Source organism: Sorex araneus, chromosome 5 (assembly GCF_027595985.1).
Source record: "Sorex araneus isolate mSorAra2 chromosome 5, mSorAra2.pri, whole genome shotgun sequence".
NCBI lineage: Eukaryota > Metazoa > Chordata > Mammalia > Eulipotyphla > Soricidae > Sorex > Sorex araneus.
The window spans coordinates 212,015,808-212,035,766 of NC_073306.1; the positions used below are offsets into that span (position 1 = coordinate 212,015,808).

A 19,959-nucleotide genomic window follows, 5' to 3' on the forward strand; every position below is an offset into this window, starting at 1 on the left:
TGCTCATACCTGTATATGAGCGTTTCTTCAACTTGACTGTACTCGTTTCGCAATAAGCACGCAGAGTCATAGGTTCTTTTTCAGAGACTAAAGTTTTAGACACAGTTCAGTTGTTCTTGAACCACGCCTATGTTTTCGTCTTGTTTTGTGTTTGATTTGGGACTGTACTCAGGCTCACTCCTGGCTCTGTGCTCAGAGGTCAGTCGTGCCAGCGTGAGGGAGGACACTTGCAGTGCTGAGGATTGAGCTGGACTGACCATGTGCAAGTCCAGGGCTTGACGTTCTGATCATTGCTCAGCGCAAGTCTGCCTATTTAATGAGCTCCCAAGTTACTCTGTAAGGAAACCGCCAATGGTACGTCTTACACATGCCTCTTCATTTTGTCCTCTTATTTTTTCAAGTTCCTCTTCTAATTGAACCTTCAACTTTGGATTCTTCTCATCATTAACAAATTTTATTTTTATAAAATAAATAACACTGTAGCACAGTTTTCCCATTGTTCATCGATTTGCTCTAGCGGGCACCAGTAACGTCTCCATTGTGAGACTTGTTGTTACTGTTTTTGGCATATCCAATATGCCATGGGTAGCCTGACAGGCTCTGACATATGAAATAAATAGATGATTAGATAATTGCATCCTAAATTTTTTGTTCTTTGCAACTAGTTTTGAAGTTCATTTAATAAACTTCCATAGAAAATGTCCCACATACCTGATGGTTTAATGTAATATAAATGTGGGGAGGGTTTTGTTTTGGTTTTGTTTCTTATTTGGAACACACCTAGTGATGCTCAAGGCTTTCTCTTGACTCTTCGATCAAGGGTTACTCCTGGTGGTGCTCCGGGGACCATCTGGAGTACTGGAGATCAAACTTTGGTTGGCCACATGCACGAAAAGTGCCAGTTTTTCTTGCTTCTGGTGCCCCAGTGACCTCAAACGTTGCAGCAGAAACTTCCAGCTTCTGCCTTCACCTTTCCCTGGTACCTGCCCGTCAGGTTCTTGTGGCTTTGGGTTTTATGTTGTGTTCCTCTCCCTGTGTATCCCTTTCATTGTTCCCGGTCACCAATCAATTTTTGACCAGGGCTTCCTCTCAGTATACAAAACTCTTCTTTCCAAGTGACCTCACATTAAGAGATACCGAGGTCAAGACTCCAACAGTTGGAAAGGACACAGTTCACTCCATGATCAAACTTTGTTACAGCGTCGAATCAGAACAACAGCCATGTTAACCTCCCGTGACTCGGCCTACCTACGTAACCAGGTTGGTTTGGGACAGGGACAGAGAGAGGGCTGTGTGGGGACCCCGAGACAGAGGGGAGGGATGCTCACGCCTGTGTGGGCGTGTGAAGCAACTCTGTCTGACTGAAATGTTGTTATTACCAATATCTTCACTCACGGCTCTCCCCCCAAATATTAAACGAATTTCAAGATGGCCCATGGTTGGATCCTCTTGAGTGTGAGAAACTGGTTAGGTGTGAGCGCGTGATTCGGAAGATGGCTCTAGGACTAAGAAACCAAAAGCAAGCCCTTGAATCATATAGTTTCTTTCACTCGGTGTCGGTGTCGATTCTTTTTAATGTTGATGAGAGAAAAAGGAAAAGAAACATCAAACAATATTGAATGAAGTGAAAAATGAAACAAAGCTGTGTTCAACAGCAAACCAATGTGTAAGCTAATAGAGTTTAATTCCTCCCCCGTCCCTCTCCTTCTATGCTCATGTAAAATTCTGGAGTAAATAAATAGTTATTGTCACCCCTTCTTTGTTATCCCTTACAGGGTGGGTCTGGCCCCGCTAGGCCACATAACCTGCTAGATGGAGCCATGACTGGACTCCTCCTCGTGGCCAGACGCAGTCTCTGGCTCTCACTGGCTCGCCCTCTTGATTGAGCCTCTCTTCAGAAACTCATTTCACTTGAATCTAAGTCCATCTGGATTCACATACTTTCACTTTCACCTGGTGGATCAATAAAGGAATGGAAGAAGTTACAGGGAAAACAAATTTCCGATGAAATTCTGCCATACGTGCAGGTAATTTTACTTAATACCACCTGACAAGGCCCCCAGGCTGCACAAAAACATCGACACAAAAATAGTTTCTGAAAGAATTTCTGAAAGAAAATTCTATCAGATACTATTTTTGAAAATAGTTTCAAAAATATTTCGAAGCTTTTCCCTGAGAGAATTTGCTGTTCTTTTATTTTGTTTTCTCAGTGCCCCGATCATCACTTTGCCTGTAAGGTTTACACACAGCAGTGGCATCACGAAACAGGACTCAGTTACTGCACATAAGCCCGTGCATCGTGTCACACTCCCCATACAACACAATAGAAGACTGAGTCATAGTACAGAGGCCTTGTACTATGATATCTAATGATAGCTCTCGCCTTGTTTCTTTTCACATCTCAAAGTGCTTTTTTCTGTTCGTTCAAGAATTCCTGTACTCGCTGGATGATTTATTGCTGAATGATGATACAATATTATTAATGGCATAAATGAACACATGTTGATTATCTCACAGATTTTGTGGGACAAGTGTGACTTAGTTGTATCTCCTCCATAGGGAGTCACAGGCTATGATCGAGGTGTTATGTCATCTGAGTAAAGATCTACTTGGAAAGTCGCTGGATTATCCAGCCCATGCGTGTTGGTGCTTGAGGCCATTCTCAGCTCCTGGAGTTCACAGTAATCCCTCGGCCTATGCCATCCTCCACAGAACCATTCGCCTCCTGAGGTGTTTAGCTCCTGCACGATAAGTGCTGAAATTTGAATCAATCACATATAGTCATATATAGAACTGTAGCACTGTCCTCGCATTGTTCATTGATTTGCTCGAGCGGGCACCAGTAACGTCTCTATGGTGAGACTTGTTGTTACTGTTTTTGGCATGTCAAATACGCCATGGGGAGCTTGCCAGGCTCTGCCGTGCGGGCAGGATACTCTCAGTAGCTTGCCGGGCTCTCTGAGAGGGACAGAGGAATCAAACCGGGGTCAGCCGCATGCAAAGTAAACTCCCTACCCGCTGTGCTATCATTCCAGCCCCATAGTATATACACACAATTATTGTTTTCCAGCCAGATATGATTGTTTTGTCCATTGTCCATAAGCAAGCGTAAGAGCCTTCTCACACACGGGAAGAGGGGTGGCTGACATCAGCCAGGAGCAACCGGCAACGGCAGCCGAGCGGCTCCCTGTGTCTCTGCTCTTCCTGCTCTCATTCTTTCCACTCGAGGTTGCTCAGTCTTCGGCCTCTCGACCTAGACTTATAGACTCTTAGGCTCGGACGTGTAGACTAAGCCTTAGGCTCACTGACTGACAGTCTTAGACTTGCAGACTCATAGGGCCTGTGCTAACTCACTCTGAGTGTTCCCACCCTGAGTCTGTAAGACTTCTAGAACCTTCGACTTAGAGACTGGGTGTTACAGATTTAAAAGCCCCGCTCTGTCTCTGGACTCTAAGTTCTCCCCCGCTAAGGCTGCTCCCTCGAAGGATACTCTCGTCTGCACAATCGGCATCCCAGCCCAGATCCCTGCCCAATGGCTTCCATCCATAGATTTTGCCAGTTTGGGGACTGTACAGCCTACGGCAAGAACACACGAACCACAAAACAGACCGAGATCTCATCATCTGGGATGGACTCATATATCAGCTGTTTCAGGGCCATACCCGGCCATGCTCTGGCTTTACTTGTGACAGTGCTCGGGGGCCATGTGTGGTATCAGGGAGGGGGCGGCTGGCAAAGCAATGACGTAAACCCTTATATGATTTCTCTGACCCCAGACATCAATGTCTTAAAAAAACCTTTCTAAGAGAGAGACAGACATAGAAAGATTGCACTCATATGTGGAATATAGAATAATAGACTAGGAGTCTAACACCCAAGAATAGTAGAAATAAGTACTAGGAGGTTGACTTCATGGCCTGGAGGCTGGTCTCTCATTCTGGGCAACTCAGAGAAGGGAACACCAAGTAAAATGTGGTCGGAGGTCATGCGGGGGAGGGGAAACGCGTGCCGAATGTAGACTAGAGACTGAACACAATGGCCACTCAACACCTTTATTGCAAACCACAACAGCTAATCAGAGAGAGAGAACAGAAGGGAATACCCTGCCATAGTGGCAGTGTGGGGTGGGGCGGGGGGAGATGGGACTGGGGAGGGTGGGCGGGATGCTGGGTTTACTGGTGGTGGAGAATGGGCACTGGTGAAGGGAAAGGTTCTCGAACTTTGTATGGGGGAAACATGAGCACAAAAATGTATAAATCTGTAACTGTACCCTCACGGTGATTCACTAATTAAAAATAATAAATAAATAAATAAATAAAAACCCTTTCTAAATACTTCTATTTTTCAGTTCCGGTTAACACCCAATAATCTATAGAACTGCTTTGCTTTACTGTTTCATAATATGCTGTTTCATAATATATACGATCTGAGAAGACAATTTGAATTGCCTTATTTTTCTTTATTTTTTAGAAAGTGAATTCATCAAACTTGTTCATGCTTCTTGCTATATAGGAAGTTCAGCAGTTTACTTATTGAATGACTAAATTCTGTGAATCACTTAACATCTGTCAGCATTAGGAAAGTTTATATACTTGATTTCATCAATCCTCACAAAACTCTTAGGAGTCTATATTAAATTTATTTTATCAATTACATAATTGTGATAAAGTGGTTCACCAAAGGTCACATATAAAGTAGAGCTAAGAATGAAACTAGTTTCAAAAAGAGTGAAACTAGTTCTGCATAATTCTAAAGTTCATGATTTTAACCAATGTGCTGTACATATGCTTTCAAGTAATACATTTTTTTCTCAAATTGTTATGCCTCTACAATATTCTTTGGAAAAAATTTTTCCTTTGGTGATTTATGAATCTACTGAACTAAGACTAGAAGTTAGGTATCTACCACCACAAGATTATAGTTGTCTATTAATTTTGTAAACAACCTTACACATTCCATCTTCTGGCTCTTAGAGTCATCCTGAATGTGGTTATCATCGAGCAATGCAGGCCGTTCACCTTCAGTTTTGTAGGTACAGAGCTGATGTGTACATTTGACACTCTCTCCACTTGGAGTTTTGATCCATAACTTTTATCTACAAATCTTTTGCATTTTATAATCATGAATTCTCCAAACATCCCAGGAGGTAAATGAATATTTATTACCTTCATTTTATAGATGCATAAAGTTAGAGGTAGACTAATTAAATAAATTCTTCAAGGGCAGACAATAAGTTGGTGAAAGACCAAGGTTAACATTGATCAGTCCAGATTCTTGCTTCTAAACTTAATTCCTTCTAAAAGGAATGGATGGTAATTTAACTTGGTTTTACTACATGTGATTGAACATGTTTATTTAAAATTTTCACAATATATTCTCCATTAGGCCTTGGACATTGCCCAGAAGAATTCATAGTGAATTGATATTCAGCCCTTAGATCTGTATCCAGTTTGGGTCTGTTGGCTTCTGTGGGATATGTGAAAATGAAGCTGAAGAAAGAATTTAGCCCATAGTAATTTTATCTTCCTATAGAGATTCCGGTAATTATGTTTGGAAATTTTTTTCATTATATAATTTAAAGGTTTTTATTTTGTAATGTAGCTCTAATTTAGCATAAAGAAGTAAGCAGCTAATTAAGCTGAGATTATTTTCTACTCAGCTCATATCTAGAACATAATCAAAGTTATTACAAGATTGTTTAGTTATAATTCTATTTGTGAATATGAACCCAAACCAAAATGCATGACAAAATTAAGAAAGACTATATTACTTCAATATGTTTCTATTCAAAGACTAAAATTGAAACTGTGTTTTCTAATGCACCGTTGGTGGGTTTTGGCTTCTCCCACTGCAGGTATCTGACAAATTTTCTGGATACTATGATTTCTCTAGTATTGTATGATATTGTATTCCTATCCAAGTTGCTCTTTTAATGGTCATGTGTGAGGACCATACTTCCGTTTATTTCTTATTTCTGAAGACCGTTCACTTATTTTAAGTACTGAAGCATCTTGTTTTGAAATAGAAAGTAAAATAGGTGAAATCAAACAACTGAGAATGTAAATATTTTTAATACCAGTTGAATAGACTGGAGCGATAGCATAGCGGCAGGGCGTTTGCCTTGCACACGTCTGACTCAGGTTCGATTCCTCCATCCCTCTTGGAGAGCCCCAGCAAGCTACCAAGAGTACCCCACCCACACGGCAGAGCCTGGCAAGCCCCACGTGGCATATTCAACATGCCAAAGACAATAACAACAAGTCTCGCAACAGGGATGTTACTGGTGCCCGCTCGAGCAAAGCGATGAACAACGGGACGGCAGTGCTACAGTGCAGTGCTACCAGTTGAATATCACGAGGGAAAAGTTATATGACTCATAGGTGAAACTAAAATGTCATTTATTCATAAAGTTTTCTTATTGATCTGCTGATTTCTTACCACGAAATTTCACACCCATCTTCCTTCTACCCCTCATCCCAAGCCGCTGGTAAACTATATGTTCTCCAGTCTGAAATATTTTTCTTCTTAAAATGACATACAAATGAAATCACACATTATCTAATTATTTTTGGTATTGACTTTCCGTTCAGAATAATCCTATGAATGTCAACTCCAAAAGGAGTCATCAATAATTTCCTTCTTTCTATTAGAGCAGTGGGGCTTGTGTCTTATCAGAAATTGCCAAACATTTCCAGAGTGGCTTTTTCCCCCATTCCATCCACTAAGATAAAAATGATTTTACTAACTGTATCACCAACAGACCAGTATTTTTTTATGTTTCTTTTACTTGTTAAGACCTTAAGTTTAATGGCTGAAATCCATCTACGAAGATGAGTGGACACAGGAGAGAGAGACAGAGATCATAGGAAGATGGAGGCAGAAATTAAGGCCACTCTCTTGGAAGCCGAGGGATGCCTGGAGTCTCCAGAGAGAAGGAAGGACCCTTCCGTAGAGGATTCGGGGAGAGCCAGTCAAGTTTCTCCCTGACCCCATGCTTCTAGAACGTCAAGAACTCTTGGTACTCTAAACCACCAATTTGTGGTTCGTTTATTTTGTAGTAGCCCCTCAGCCTTGTGTGTGAATCTGATGATTCAGTTCTGGGGCTCAAAGATGAGGTGCTGCTTCGACCCAGAGGTGCCGAGGCCAGTGGGTGATGCTGGGAGAATAGGGGACAGACTGAGTGGTGCCAGGACTGAATTCATGGTCTCTTGCTTGCCTATATTTGATCCACCCAGCTGATCTGCCTTCCCAGATCTTGTACAAATTAAAAAAAAAGGCTTATTGATTGAGATTTTTATGCTACCCGTGGCGCATTTGATATGCCAAAAACAGTCACAACAAGTCTCGAAATGGAGACGTTACTGGTGCCTGCTCGAGCAAGTTGATGAACAACAGGACGACAGTGCTACAGTGCTACAGTACTGTTAATAGACTGGAGTGATAGCACAGTGGGTAGGACATTTGCCTTACATGTGGCTGACCCAGGTTTGATTCCTCCACCCCTCTCAGAGAGCCCGGCAAGCTACTGAGAGTATCTCGCCCACACAGCAGAGCCTGGCAAGCTCCCCGTGGCATATTCGATCTGCCAAAACCAGTAACAACAAGTCTCACAATGGAGACATTACTGGTGCCCGCCATTAATGATAACGTTTCGGGCCTGCAGAGTGCCAACACCACAAGCTCCACCAACGTCAAGTCCCCTTCACCCACACCTCCCTTTGGTTCCTCACCCGCTTGACAGACACAGTTCCTTAGAGCAACTTCGGATCTCATGCTGTGCCTATCCCCGCCCCCTCCCCCATCCCACTCTGTTTAAGCACCAGGTTTGCACAGTTGTCCATGATGCGTCTGTTCCAGGCTCTCAATATTCCAGCCCCACCCCACCACCCCCTCACCTTCCCTCCGCCACTGGCTCCTTTTCCCCACCACCCTCAGCTCCAAAATAATTTTATATTACTTGTTACCTCTAAATGGCTCCTGGGATGACCAAAAAATACTTCTGTAGAAGAACATTTGTGAAGATGGTTTTCTTTCCCCATGGAGACGTCCAGTCCTGGTCTCCGGGTTTACTACGCCGCTGTCTCTCCTTGAGCCTTCTGTGCTCATGTTTTGCTGATTGCTGCGCTGGTACATTCCCTCCTACAGAAATATGTCCTTGGTTCACACATTAACCTACTCTGCAACAGTAAGTTTAAATGTTAGAAATCAAGATTGCCTGGATTTTTCGGGGCTGGAGCAATAGCACAGCGGGTAGGGCGTTTGCCTTGCACGTGGTGGCTGACCTGGGTTCGAATCCCAGCATCCCATATGATCCCCCAAGCACCGCCAGGAGTAATTCCTGAGTGCATGATCCAGGAGTAACCCCTGAGCATCGCTGAATATGACCCAAAAAACAAACAAACAAAAAAATTGCCTGGATTTCTGACATTGCTGAGAGCTTCTCTGATATCGAATCCTATAGTTCCACTAAATTATTGGGTTAATGACATGTATCGGGCTGTTCAATCAATGTTTCCTTCCTCCTCTCTTGTGTGTGGGGAAACAGATGAAATGAAATCCATCGTCTTCATCACCAAGCACACATGGTCTGACGAGGCCTCTCCATAAATGATTACAAAATAAGAAATTTGACAGGGCCAAGAGATAGTACTGTGGTTAGGGCACTTGTCTTGCGCATGCACCTGGTTTGATCCCTAGCACCATAGACAGTCCCCAGATCACCCGGAGTGGTCCTGAGCACAGAATAGGAGTAATCCCTGGGCAGAGTTGTATGTGTGCCCCACCAAGGAAATACATTAAAATGTTGTTAATTCAAATGTGTGAGAACGGATATTTATATTTTTACCTTCAAAACTTCATTTTAGTTCCCAATCCTTTCACAATTTACTTCCATCTTTTTCCTGGCAAGGTTTTTACAAAAACTACTATTAATAAATCTTTATGAATTAATTTTCACTGAGTTACTCCATCCATTCCACTCTGGCTATTTCTAAATTTCAGACTTAATTTTCATGGTATTCATGAATATTCAGAATGTATTATTCTGAACTATTCAGAGAGTAAACACTTTCTATTTACTAGGTACAGGTTTTTTTTTCTTTTTTGGCCAGTTTTCCTTGACAAAAGCGGTATTCCTATCTTCTTGAGTCTAAAACAAAATAATTTAACTAATTTTGTGAGAGAAGTTGTTATTAGTTTGCTTTAGTGACAATAAATTTAATATAAAGAGCAGGAAAAAGGCAATATTACCCACTTCGTGCTGGATGTCATGGTTCCCTTGCTGATTCAGGGGCCAAATGAGGCAAACTGGCCCCTCTGGGGTGTTTAATTATGCGCATGCGCCCTGCCTTCCTTCTTTTTTTGCATCTGTTGCTTACTAGCAGAGAGTATAATCAATAATGATGAATAATAATGTTATGTAACTCATTTAGAAGAGGCACATTATATGGACTTTAGAAGTGAATTACATGAAAATCTCCCTGAAATACCACAGGAGTATTTGATGAATGGGTCCCTCACGGCACAATACCGATCAGATCTGCTGTAGGCAGCCGTAATGGTTTTGCCATGAGTAAATAAGTTAATCTCTGTCATCACACACTGCTATTTATTTAAGCTGTCTTTCCAGATTTGGACAACTCTGAGCAAATTTGGTTTCTTCTTCCATACAGCTTTTAAAAAAGGGGGAATATGTACATTTTCAAACTGTTGATGGCTTTCAATATTGGAAACTGCTGCCAATTTTAATTGAAAATTTTATCAAAGGACTATCTACACTCTTTATCAAGTAAAAAATATAATCTCTTCTAAGGAAATAGGGGAAAAAAGGTGCGTATTTAAAGTTGGTTGAAAGGCCAGGATGTTAACTCAGGGGCTTCAGAGGGTGTTTTGCATTCAAAAGAACCTGAACTGCCTCTAGCATAGCCAGATCCCCCAGCGCCTGCTTGAATGTGGCTCAAAAACCCTAAACAAATAAACAAAACCCCAAATCTATTAGAGAAAATTCACTTTGAAAAATCAATGCTTCCTTAAAGATACTGTTATATCCTTGGTAGGATTTCTAACTTAAAAATTACATTAAAAAAACTAAAAATAACATAACCTTAATTCTCTAGAGCAAGATCACTTGTAAAGTTATATGTAATTATTTCTTGAAGATGTATGGCCTTTCGATAACATTCTTTATTTTTAAGTCACTTGACTAAACTTTAAGTCCCACTACTTAAAAGGATATACCTCACAATTTCATGAGAGCAAATGCTAAGGAATCTGCATTTTGCATGTGTAATCAAACATTCCCCAATTTGTTATGAGATAAAAATAATGTAAAAATCTTGTATTTTCTTTGTTTCTGTTTGTTCTTTTTTTTTTCTTGGAAACTAAAATCACGTGTACATAAGGCTCACTATCTTTGAATCTTAGACTCTTGATCTTGTGGAAAGCTCAAATCACTTTGGATCACAAGTAACCCCAGTGCTGTGTTTCTTGACATATTTCCCAGAGTGAAATAGAATACTTCGCAGTTAATGTCTTGAAGAAATAAGCTCAGGTGAAGTACCTGTCCGTAAGGAACTCTCCCAAGACCAGAGAGATAGCCCAGACCTTGCAAGAGCCAGGTCTCTAGTTTGACCCAAGCCTACATGCCCTGAACGGACCCCCCTCCACCCCCCGCCACCCAGGGCCTGAAAATCCACATCCCCTGGTCCTGGCACATCCCTGTCCACTCTGGACATAGTGTCATTCAGAGTAGCACATGGGCCCTCTGAGCATTCTTGGGAACACCACCAAATTCACCGCAACAGGAAATAGCTAAGTTTCAAAATTATATCTACATGAATAGCACTATAGAACTGTCTGTTGACCCATTGTTCATCTATTTGCTCGAGCGGGCACCAGTAACGTCTCCATGGTGAGACTTGTTGTTACTGTTTTTGGCATATCGAATACACCACGGGGAGCTTGCCAGGCTCTGTCATGGGGATGGGATCCTCTGGGTAGCTTGCCGGGCTCTCCAAGACTGATGGAGGAATCAAACCCAGGTCGGTTGAGGGCAAGGAAAACAACCTACCGGCTGTGCTATCGCTCCAGCCCTATCTAAATGAATAAGAAGGAAAATTATCAGCGCTTGCATTTAACTTTATATAGCCACTTCAAAGTTTATTACTACATTTTGAAGTAAATTTGTAGCTTTCACTTCGCCTCTGTCCCTTCTTTTCTGTTTTCTTCACTTTTTTTATTTTTTGCTTTTTTTGGGTCACACCTGGCGTTGCACAGGGGTTCCTCCTGGCTCTGCACTCAGGAATTACTCCTGCCGGTGCTCAGGGGACCATATGGGATGCTGGGAATTGAACCCGGGTCAGCCGCATGCAAGGCAAACACCCTACCCGCTGTGCTATCTCTCCAGCAAATTCTTCACTTCTTTCTTTTCCACCATAGCCTTTTCCAGGTGACAATTATGAGAAAAGCTACAGCAGACTCTGGAAAAAAAGGGAGGGAAACTATTTTCCCTAAGAAAAATAGGAAAAGCTGCTCCTGTACATTCTCCTCCTCTCCTTATCCTCTCATCTTCTGCTTCCCCTCCGCTTTCTTTTCTCCTTCCTTCTCCTTCTCCCTCTCCCTCCTCCTCCTCCTCCCTCTTTGTTTGGGGACCTCACCCTGAGGTGCTCAGGACTGTTGCTGGCTCTCTGCTCAGCTGCTACCCCTGGCAGGACCCAGACGACCATATGGCAGTCCAGAAATCAAACCCGGGCCAGTCCTGTGTGGGGGGAGAGGCTTAACTGTGCCACCTCTCCTGACCCTCTACTCATTATTCTTATACAGACAATGTTAGACTTAAAATAATTCACCAATCTAGGGCTAACGGTGTAAATCATAAACATTTAAAACTGACCTTTAGGCAAGAAATAATTCTAACTTACACTGATAGAGTAGACTTTTACAGTTTAATTGTTTAAGCTTTATCTCTATCTGTATCTATATGACTTGGTAAATAAACCACAGAAGAAGCTTAACCTGAGACATCCCAAATGGTGCAGGCAATATATCAAAAGCAGATTTCAAAGTTCCCTGGGTTTTTACTCACAAGTGTTCAAATGATTCCTTGGTCTCAGTTAATAGGTTTTCACACACACACACACACACACACACACACACACACGCATGCACCAACATACACATAAAGAGAGAAATAAGATATTTCCAGGTAATGCATATTTTCAAAGGTTAATGTTTTACACATCTCATAATTGTGAGTATTCTTAAATTTTCTAACTCCCCCCCCCAACCCCTAAGCACACCACGTACCTCCCCTTTGGTAAATTCCCTACTGAACACTAGTTCTCAGTTTTTCTTGCCTTTGGTTATTTCCCTACCATGTTTTTAAAAAATATATATATATTGATACTTTGATTTACAAATTTGTCTATAATAGAGTTGTGTCGGGCATATGATGTTCCAAGACTTCTCCCTCCACCCGTGTCCCCAAGTTCCTTGCCACCCTTGGCAGGCATAGAGCGTATTTATTTCATGTACTTGTTCCGACAAAACTTAAAGAAATGGCAAATGGAATTATCAGAAAATCAATAAACAAAAGTCAATTTGTAGTGATTGACTGCTGTATGATTTTAACCAATGTAAGTAAATCCAAATCGTGTCATGCAATATACTATGCAGCCTATTCTCATTTACATAACTAATTTTCAACTCTGGCATCTAAAATACATTAAATTACATTTTATTTCATACTTGGATCTGATTGCAGTAACCATCATATCTTCTCTGTCATAAATGGAGCTTCTTTTTTTGCCTCCTTGGCAATTCATATAACAAATTTATTTCATACTACTTAGTCCAAAAAAATAAACTTAAAAGAGTGGCAAATAGAATTTTCAGAAATAATTGTGAATATTCTTAAATGCATATAGGGTAAATTAAATATAGTTATTTATGTTTGGATTATAAGCAAAATATTCATTGCTTCTGCAGAAATTACTATGAATATTGAAATTGAAAGTTACAAAGTTTTGTAGAAATTTGATTATTTATATTGAATTCAATAGTAACAAAAGATTACTTTGTCATATTTGTAAAATGGATTTGCATTGTTTTCTAATACATAATGATTTATGCTGAACTGAGACATTTTAAAAAATAATTTTAAAAATTGTTAACTTCCCTCCACCTGTGTGACCTGGTTCCTTCACACATTCCCCCATCCTGTCTTCTTAAAAGCACTTTTTCCCCTCCTTTAGTTTGATATTTTTACTTTCAAGTACTCTATGGAATCAGCTCCCAAATAATTCTTCATATATTTTGAGAAGTACTGATTTTTGAATTGTAAATAAAAATGCAAATGAGGAATTAAAGGAAGTTTTCTCATTTGTTGCTCCAACTCTAAATATAATCCGTGAATATTAAAGTTTGTTATTGTTAACCCCTTTCAAAATTTACACAGAAGAGTTTTATTATTTCTTAAATATTATTGGTGGGTTAAGAAAATCAACCCTAGAAAGAAAGCATCTGATTTACTTAATTTCTGTTACCCAAAATACAATTAGAATATATAGATTAGGAGAGTTCTACTTCTTATTTCTATTGACATTGGAGATAATCTGAAAGCATATAAGAATGCTCATATTGAAAAAGGACAGTTGCACTTTTATTAATCTGCAATATTTCACAAAGTATTTGAATCATAATTAACATATACTTTTGGTTGAACAAAAATATATAAGATGAAATGGCTCTGTAAAATGTCTTTGTGTTGACAGATACATTGGAAGATCTTTTAGCCACAAGTTAACGCACACAATTATTTTTCAGAACATGTTTGTTTATTTTTTTTGAATTTGTGTTTCCTGAAATGGCCAACATGGGCATTTAAAATACAGAAGGAATAATACCGTTTAAAAACTTCATTTATGTCCTTAATCCACTGACATGGAAACCACACTTAAGGTCACACTTTGTAAATTCTTTTTTTTTAAAATTTTATTTTATTGAATCACCATGTGGAAAATTACAATGCTTTTAGGCTTAAGTCTTAGTCATACAATGCTGAAACAACCATCCCTTCACCAGTGCCCATATCCCACCACCGAAGACAAAAAAAAAAAAAAACACCACAGTACACCTCCCATCCCGCCCACCCCCACACCCCTCCGCCTTGTAACTGATAAATTTCACTTTACTTTCCATTTACTTTGGTTACATTCAATATTTCAACACAAATCTCACCATCATTATTAGGAGCACCCCACTAGACTCAGACCTGTTGTGAAGAGAAATGAGGTTGCGCGGCTGCTATTGCGGCCGCGCGGTTTTGTATTTCTGTACTTTAACAACTAAGTCCAGGGAGATTTCTTCTGGATATTCGATCATTGCAAGCTTGTAAACCCCATCTGTGGTCGTCATAATATGGCGTCCCCACGCCCTTCATCCCCGGGAAGGGACAGGCGAGAGAGAAATACCTTTCCCCTCCTGGGCGGGCATGGGGTCGCGGCTTAGTTCTCTGGCTGGAGACAATCTGCAAGGAGCTGCCCATGTTGAAGTTGGTTCAACTGGGTCTGGATTCACACTCGTGCAGCTGCGGAGGAGCCGCACGCGCGTGTGACCCCCGGGGTCACATCTCGGCAGTGGTCACTTTGTAAATTCTGAGGTTGGGGGGATCCCATTAATGATTTGAATGTGTGACATCGTCCTTTTTCCGTGTCACTAATGCATTTTTCAGCGCTGACTGTGGTACTTGCAGATGAGGTTGTGCTGAGGCTTCACAATCCACGTCAGGTGAAGGCACACGTGCTCTGCTCCTGCACAGCCACTGTCTCTGGGCCACTGCAACTGAGCCAGTGACAGGCTGTTTGTCGCAATGGAGTCCCTGTGACCCGTGTCCCCTGCAGTAACTGGCACCGACTGGCAGACATGGGAAGGTCCAGAGAATCACCCACTGTTCTGAGCTGCAGGGACCACTCTCTCCACCCTGCTGCACACTGCTGGCTGCACGGGACCCCAGGCCTCCTGCCCTTTCTATCCCTGGAAGTTTATTGGTGTGTGTGTGTGTGTGTGTGTGTGTGTGTGTGAATGTGTGTGCGTGTGTCTGTGTGTGTGTGCTGGTTTCGATTGTTTGACTCTTTATTTCTTTTAAAATTATTTTTGTATTAGAGTCACAGTGCACAGTGGCGGGTGGTTTGTGTGTGTGTGTGTGCGCGTGTGTCTGTGTGTGTGTGCTGGTTTTGATTGTTTGACTCTTTATTTCTTTAAAAATTACTTTGGTATTAGAGTCACAGTCCACAGTGGCGGGTGCAGGCAGAGGCTGGTATTCAGTGCCGGGGTCTCCCACAGCCTATGCTTGGCTTCTAACAGTTGGACTTCACTCGGTGTCCAAAGGCATTTTCGTTGTGAATTTATACATTTTATCCTTTCTGTTACCTTGAATGGTCTTGTTGCGCTAGTCTTCCTTCCTTCCTTCCTTCCTACCTTCCTTCCTTCCTTCCTTCCTTCCTTCCTTCCTTCCTTCCTTCCTTCCTTCCTTCCTTCCTTCCTTCCTTCCTTCTTTTTTTCTTTCTTTCTTTCTTTCTTTCTGTTTTTTTTTCTTTCAAACCTCTCCTTTCTTTCTTTCTTCCTCACAGATAAGACAGGAGATGAAATTATTACACAAGCAAGTGTTTTATTAGAGCATCATTTGCTAAGTGGGATATAAGTGTGACTTTCAATTAGCTTGCTTACTTGGCTGTGCTGTACGGTCATCATGAATTTTGTCATTCCTCACTTCTCCTTTTCTTTTTTGGAGTCAACCCTCATCCTGTCCCTCCCACCATGAAGTTTGCAATGTTTTCTCTACTGAAAATGCAGGAAGTGGAATGTTTGACCATAGTGAATAAAAGCTTTAAAGAGGTTGAAATCGAAAATAATTTAAAAGTAATGTTTAAAAACTTACCTTTGCAATTTTTCTGAGTTTCAATGGATATGTCAACATTTTGTGAACTATTACTCTCTTTGTAATATTTATTGGCATGTTGTTCAGCATTTTACTAAACTGACTTTGAAATAATTATTAGAAAGATACTTCCCATCATGAGATAGACAAAGTCCTTAGAAATTATTTTTTTCTCTGTGATAAGGAAACTAAGTCTTTCGTGGTATTTACACAGAATAGCAATTTGAATCACCTTGATTATTCTTCAATGAAATTTCACTATTACTATTTTAGCACTTATTCTATAAGTACTTCCTGAGTTAATAGCTTAGTGTAAACTTTAAAAAGCTATTAAGCACATTTATGCAATCTTGTCTTAGGGAAAAGTCCTGATTTTGCACACCATTAGCTAGGTGTTATTAATAAAATGAATGACTTATTAGGCAATAAAGAGTATAACTAGAAGCATTCACTTTGCCAAAAAAATCCAGATTGGCATGTGCCTGTGAGCAAATTTTAGATTTTAATTAAACTTAAAATTTTGTATTGTTATTACTTGAGGGGGGGAGGAATTTTTACTGGAGTATTATTTTCTTTTAGCATTAAGAAAAACAATTTTTATTTTTAATGCCAGTAGGAATCACTCTTATAGAACTGCAGAGATTAGGATTACTGGATAGAAGGGGAAGTGCACAAATAATTTTGGTTTCAGGTAAATAACAAATACCTTTCAGTATAAATATGTACATCTTATCACAGTGACATATTTTTATTAAAGTTATGTGAGATTTTAATTTAAATATTTGTGCTCCAATTTTTGGCAAATATATAGCCCTAAACCAGATCCCCCAAAAGAAAATCACAAAAGTGATGACTAATGAGCTAGTTTAATGACTTAGTTAATTTTTTACTTTCTTCATTAAAAGAATAGTAGTGATCTCTAGGTAATAACAATAGGTCATGCATATTTTGGACATGCACATTTAAATATCTTTTTGCACTAGTTATTAGTAGTGTGTTAAATATAATTTATTTTTAAATACTATACTTAAACCTAATATGGAAATCTTTTATAGATATGTGTTTATTTAAATATACTCATATATATAAATACACACACACTTGCATGGCAGAGACACACTTGCATGGCAGAGCCTGGTATTGTATTCAATGTGCCAAAAACAGTAACAATAGCAGGTCTCATTGCCCTCACCCTGGAAGATCCTCCAATCATTGGGAAAGACGAGTAAGGAGAGGCTGCTAAAATCTCAGGGCTGGGATGAATGGAGACATTACTGGCACCCGCTCGAGTAAACTGATGAACAATGGGATAACAGTGATACAGTAATATATACATTTATCTATCTACACACAAATGAGAGAGAGAGTTAGAGTTTAAGATGCTTAGTCTACTTATTCTGATCATAACCCACCTCTTTACCTTGAAGTTGGGATGCGCTTGTGTGGTGGTGTTAATAACACCTATCCTTTTTTCTTTTTCCCCCACTCCAATCACAACACACTCATTTTGCCAGTGCTGGTGAATTGCTGGAAAACCACACTCATTTAGTCACTGGTGGATCAGGATGCGCCTGACATTTTAATGGAGGCATTTTACCTGGTAAATAACTTATTATACGGTATTTAAAAATATAAAACTATGTAAAAATTCTGAAATTCCTTGTTTTGGAAATTTTATACCAACATCAGACAGTGCTCCGAGAGACTTAACCATTATGAAGGTAAATCTCAGGGCAGGATAATGTGAGCTAGAGACAATTTTCCACAGGTGAACTGAGTTTAAATTATATTGAGTCCTAGCTGGAGTCACATATATATTTGTGCAAAGCACAAATAATTCAAATTTGTGAAGAAGCATAACCAATTGCATTGTTACACATGACTTGAATGGCTTCTGTGTAACTCTGCTAAATAGATTCTGATCACTGTGATTTTATTCTTTGTCGTCAGCACATAAAGAAACAAAAATGAAAGGTGAGTAAAGTAAATTACTATATGTACAAAAATAGATGTAGAACACTTGATTTAATAACCACTACAATTATGAAAAACTATTTTAATAACCAACTAAAAATATTCTACTCTATATGTTATATTTATAAATTAATATTTTATTTTTGATTAAGTAAGCATTTTATAGATTTATAAGTATGGGACGCTTTTATTCTCCATGAATCAGAAAAAAAAGAATACTGTCCTTAAGCATAGGAATTTTAAGTTGGTCACAGAATGAAGTTGGTAATATGCAGTTGTAAATAATATACACACAAGTTCTATTGGAAATGATTAAATTTAATGAAAGAAAATATTACCAGACCAGCACACATTGCTATTGGTACAAAGATGACATGCCTTAATAGCATTATGACAGGCATTGTTTGCTACCAACATAAAAAATGAGTCGTTTTATTATCTGCACATGATTATATGTAATACTTACCAGGCATGTCAATAAACCAAAATCAGAACAAAAGAGAGCATGAATATTAGCAGTAGAATCTTATTGGGTCACATAATCCTCCACTAATACACAAAATTAATCTCCTTGTTTCTTTGGTGCTTGTTAACAGTTTCCTGATTATTCATGTGTCCATAAAAAATATTAATGCTGGAAGCCCTAAACCTGGTGAAGATAATGAGCATGGCTCCCCATGGATCTGAAAAAATTAGATTGTTGGTTTGAGACAGATGCAGCTATAACCAGAGGGAACACTTTTGCAGTCACACCACAGTGTAGCAGAAACATCATTTAGAAGCTTTAATACATAATAATACCACTTTCAAAGCAATTATAAGCTCCAACAAACAAAATATAAGGATCCAGAAGAATGACGTTATTCATTACTAAAAGATCCTCTGAAGACAGTTATAGCCATTTGGTAATGCTGTAATTAATTTGGGTACGTAAACTGGGAGAAGTGTTGCATCTTTGCTTTAGAAACACATTCAAAATGTCAGGAAAAGCAATTCCAAGATCTTTTTTAAAGTACAAAGCCAATGAAGCAATCTGAATGCATAGTTTTCATATTTCTTCTTCTTGGAGCCATATTTGTGCTCTGAAGATGTAATATTTGCTTCAAATTATATTTGATCCACCTCATTGATTTTGGGATATTTAAAAAATAAAAAAATATGTAAAAGTCCTTGTTATGAAAATGTTATGCCAACATCAAAACAGTGCTGCAAGAGACTTAATCATTATGAAGCGAAACAATACCCTCTAGTCTATCTTTGATGCACCAAGGTCAGGATTTAATAAATGGTTTATGACCTAAAAGTGTTCTATTCTGCAGAGACCATATCTTATTTTCCTAATTAGCTGCTGATGAACACAGGTTGTTTACCGTTCATCATCATCGTCATCATCATCATCCCGCTGATCGTCAAATTTCTCGAGCAGTCTCAGTAACGTCTCCATTCATCCTCGCCCTGAGATTTTAGAAGCCTCTCTCTACTCATCCTTCCCAACGATGCTGAATTGGAGGTTCTTTCAGGGTCAGGGGAATGAGACCCAGCTTGTTACTGGTTTTGGCATTAAGAATACACTATGGGGAGTTTGCGAGGCTCTCCCATGTGGGCAGGAAACTCTCAGTAGCTTGCCAGTTTCTCCCAGAAGGGGAGTAGGCTATATCACGGCCACACGCTTCCAGGAGCTTGCTTTTAAGTCTCTGGATGTTGGCCATTGATGGGATTACATGGTGCCAGGGGCAGTCCCTGGGTGTGACCACCTAGCTACTGGGAAATGGGAAATCTGGGTGGAAGAGGCCCAGTCACGATCTGAGCAGGCTTGGAGGTCTCAGCTCCGGGTCCCACACACCTGGGTTCCTCTGCCAGTACCTTCATGCATGAGGCTCATCGGAACATGTGGGGAGGGGCCTTGCGCGTGGCTGTGGCTAGGCTCCTGAGGTCTATGGCCGCTGGGAGCTCTGCTCGGGGCAGGAAGGGAAGTTGGAGCCCATCCTCTCCGAGGGGCCATTAGTTCTGGCAATTAATACTGCTATGAAAATAGATGTGCGCCTATCATT

At 40.0% G+C, this 19,959-nt stretch overlaps 1 protein-coding gene across 2 annotated transcripts in view; it reads left to right on the forward strand.

Annotated features, from left to right (window-relative positions):
* The window catches only part of CCSER1 (coiled-coil serine rich protein 1), a 912,102-nt gene that overhangs the window by 532,689 nt on the left and 359,454 nt on the right, over nt 1–19,959 (forward strand). The window lies entirely within an intron of this gene.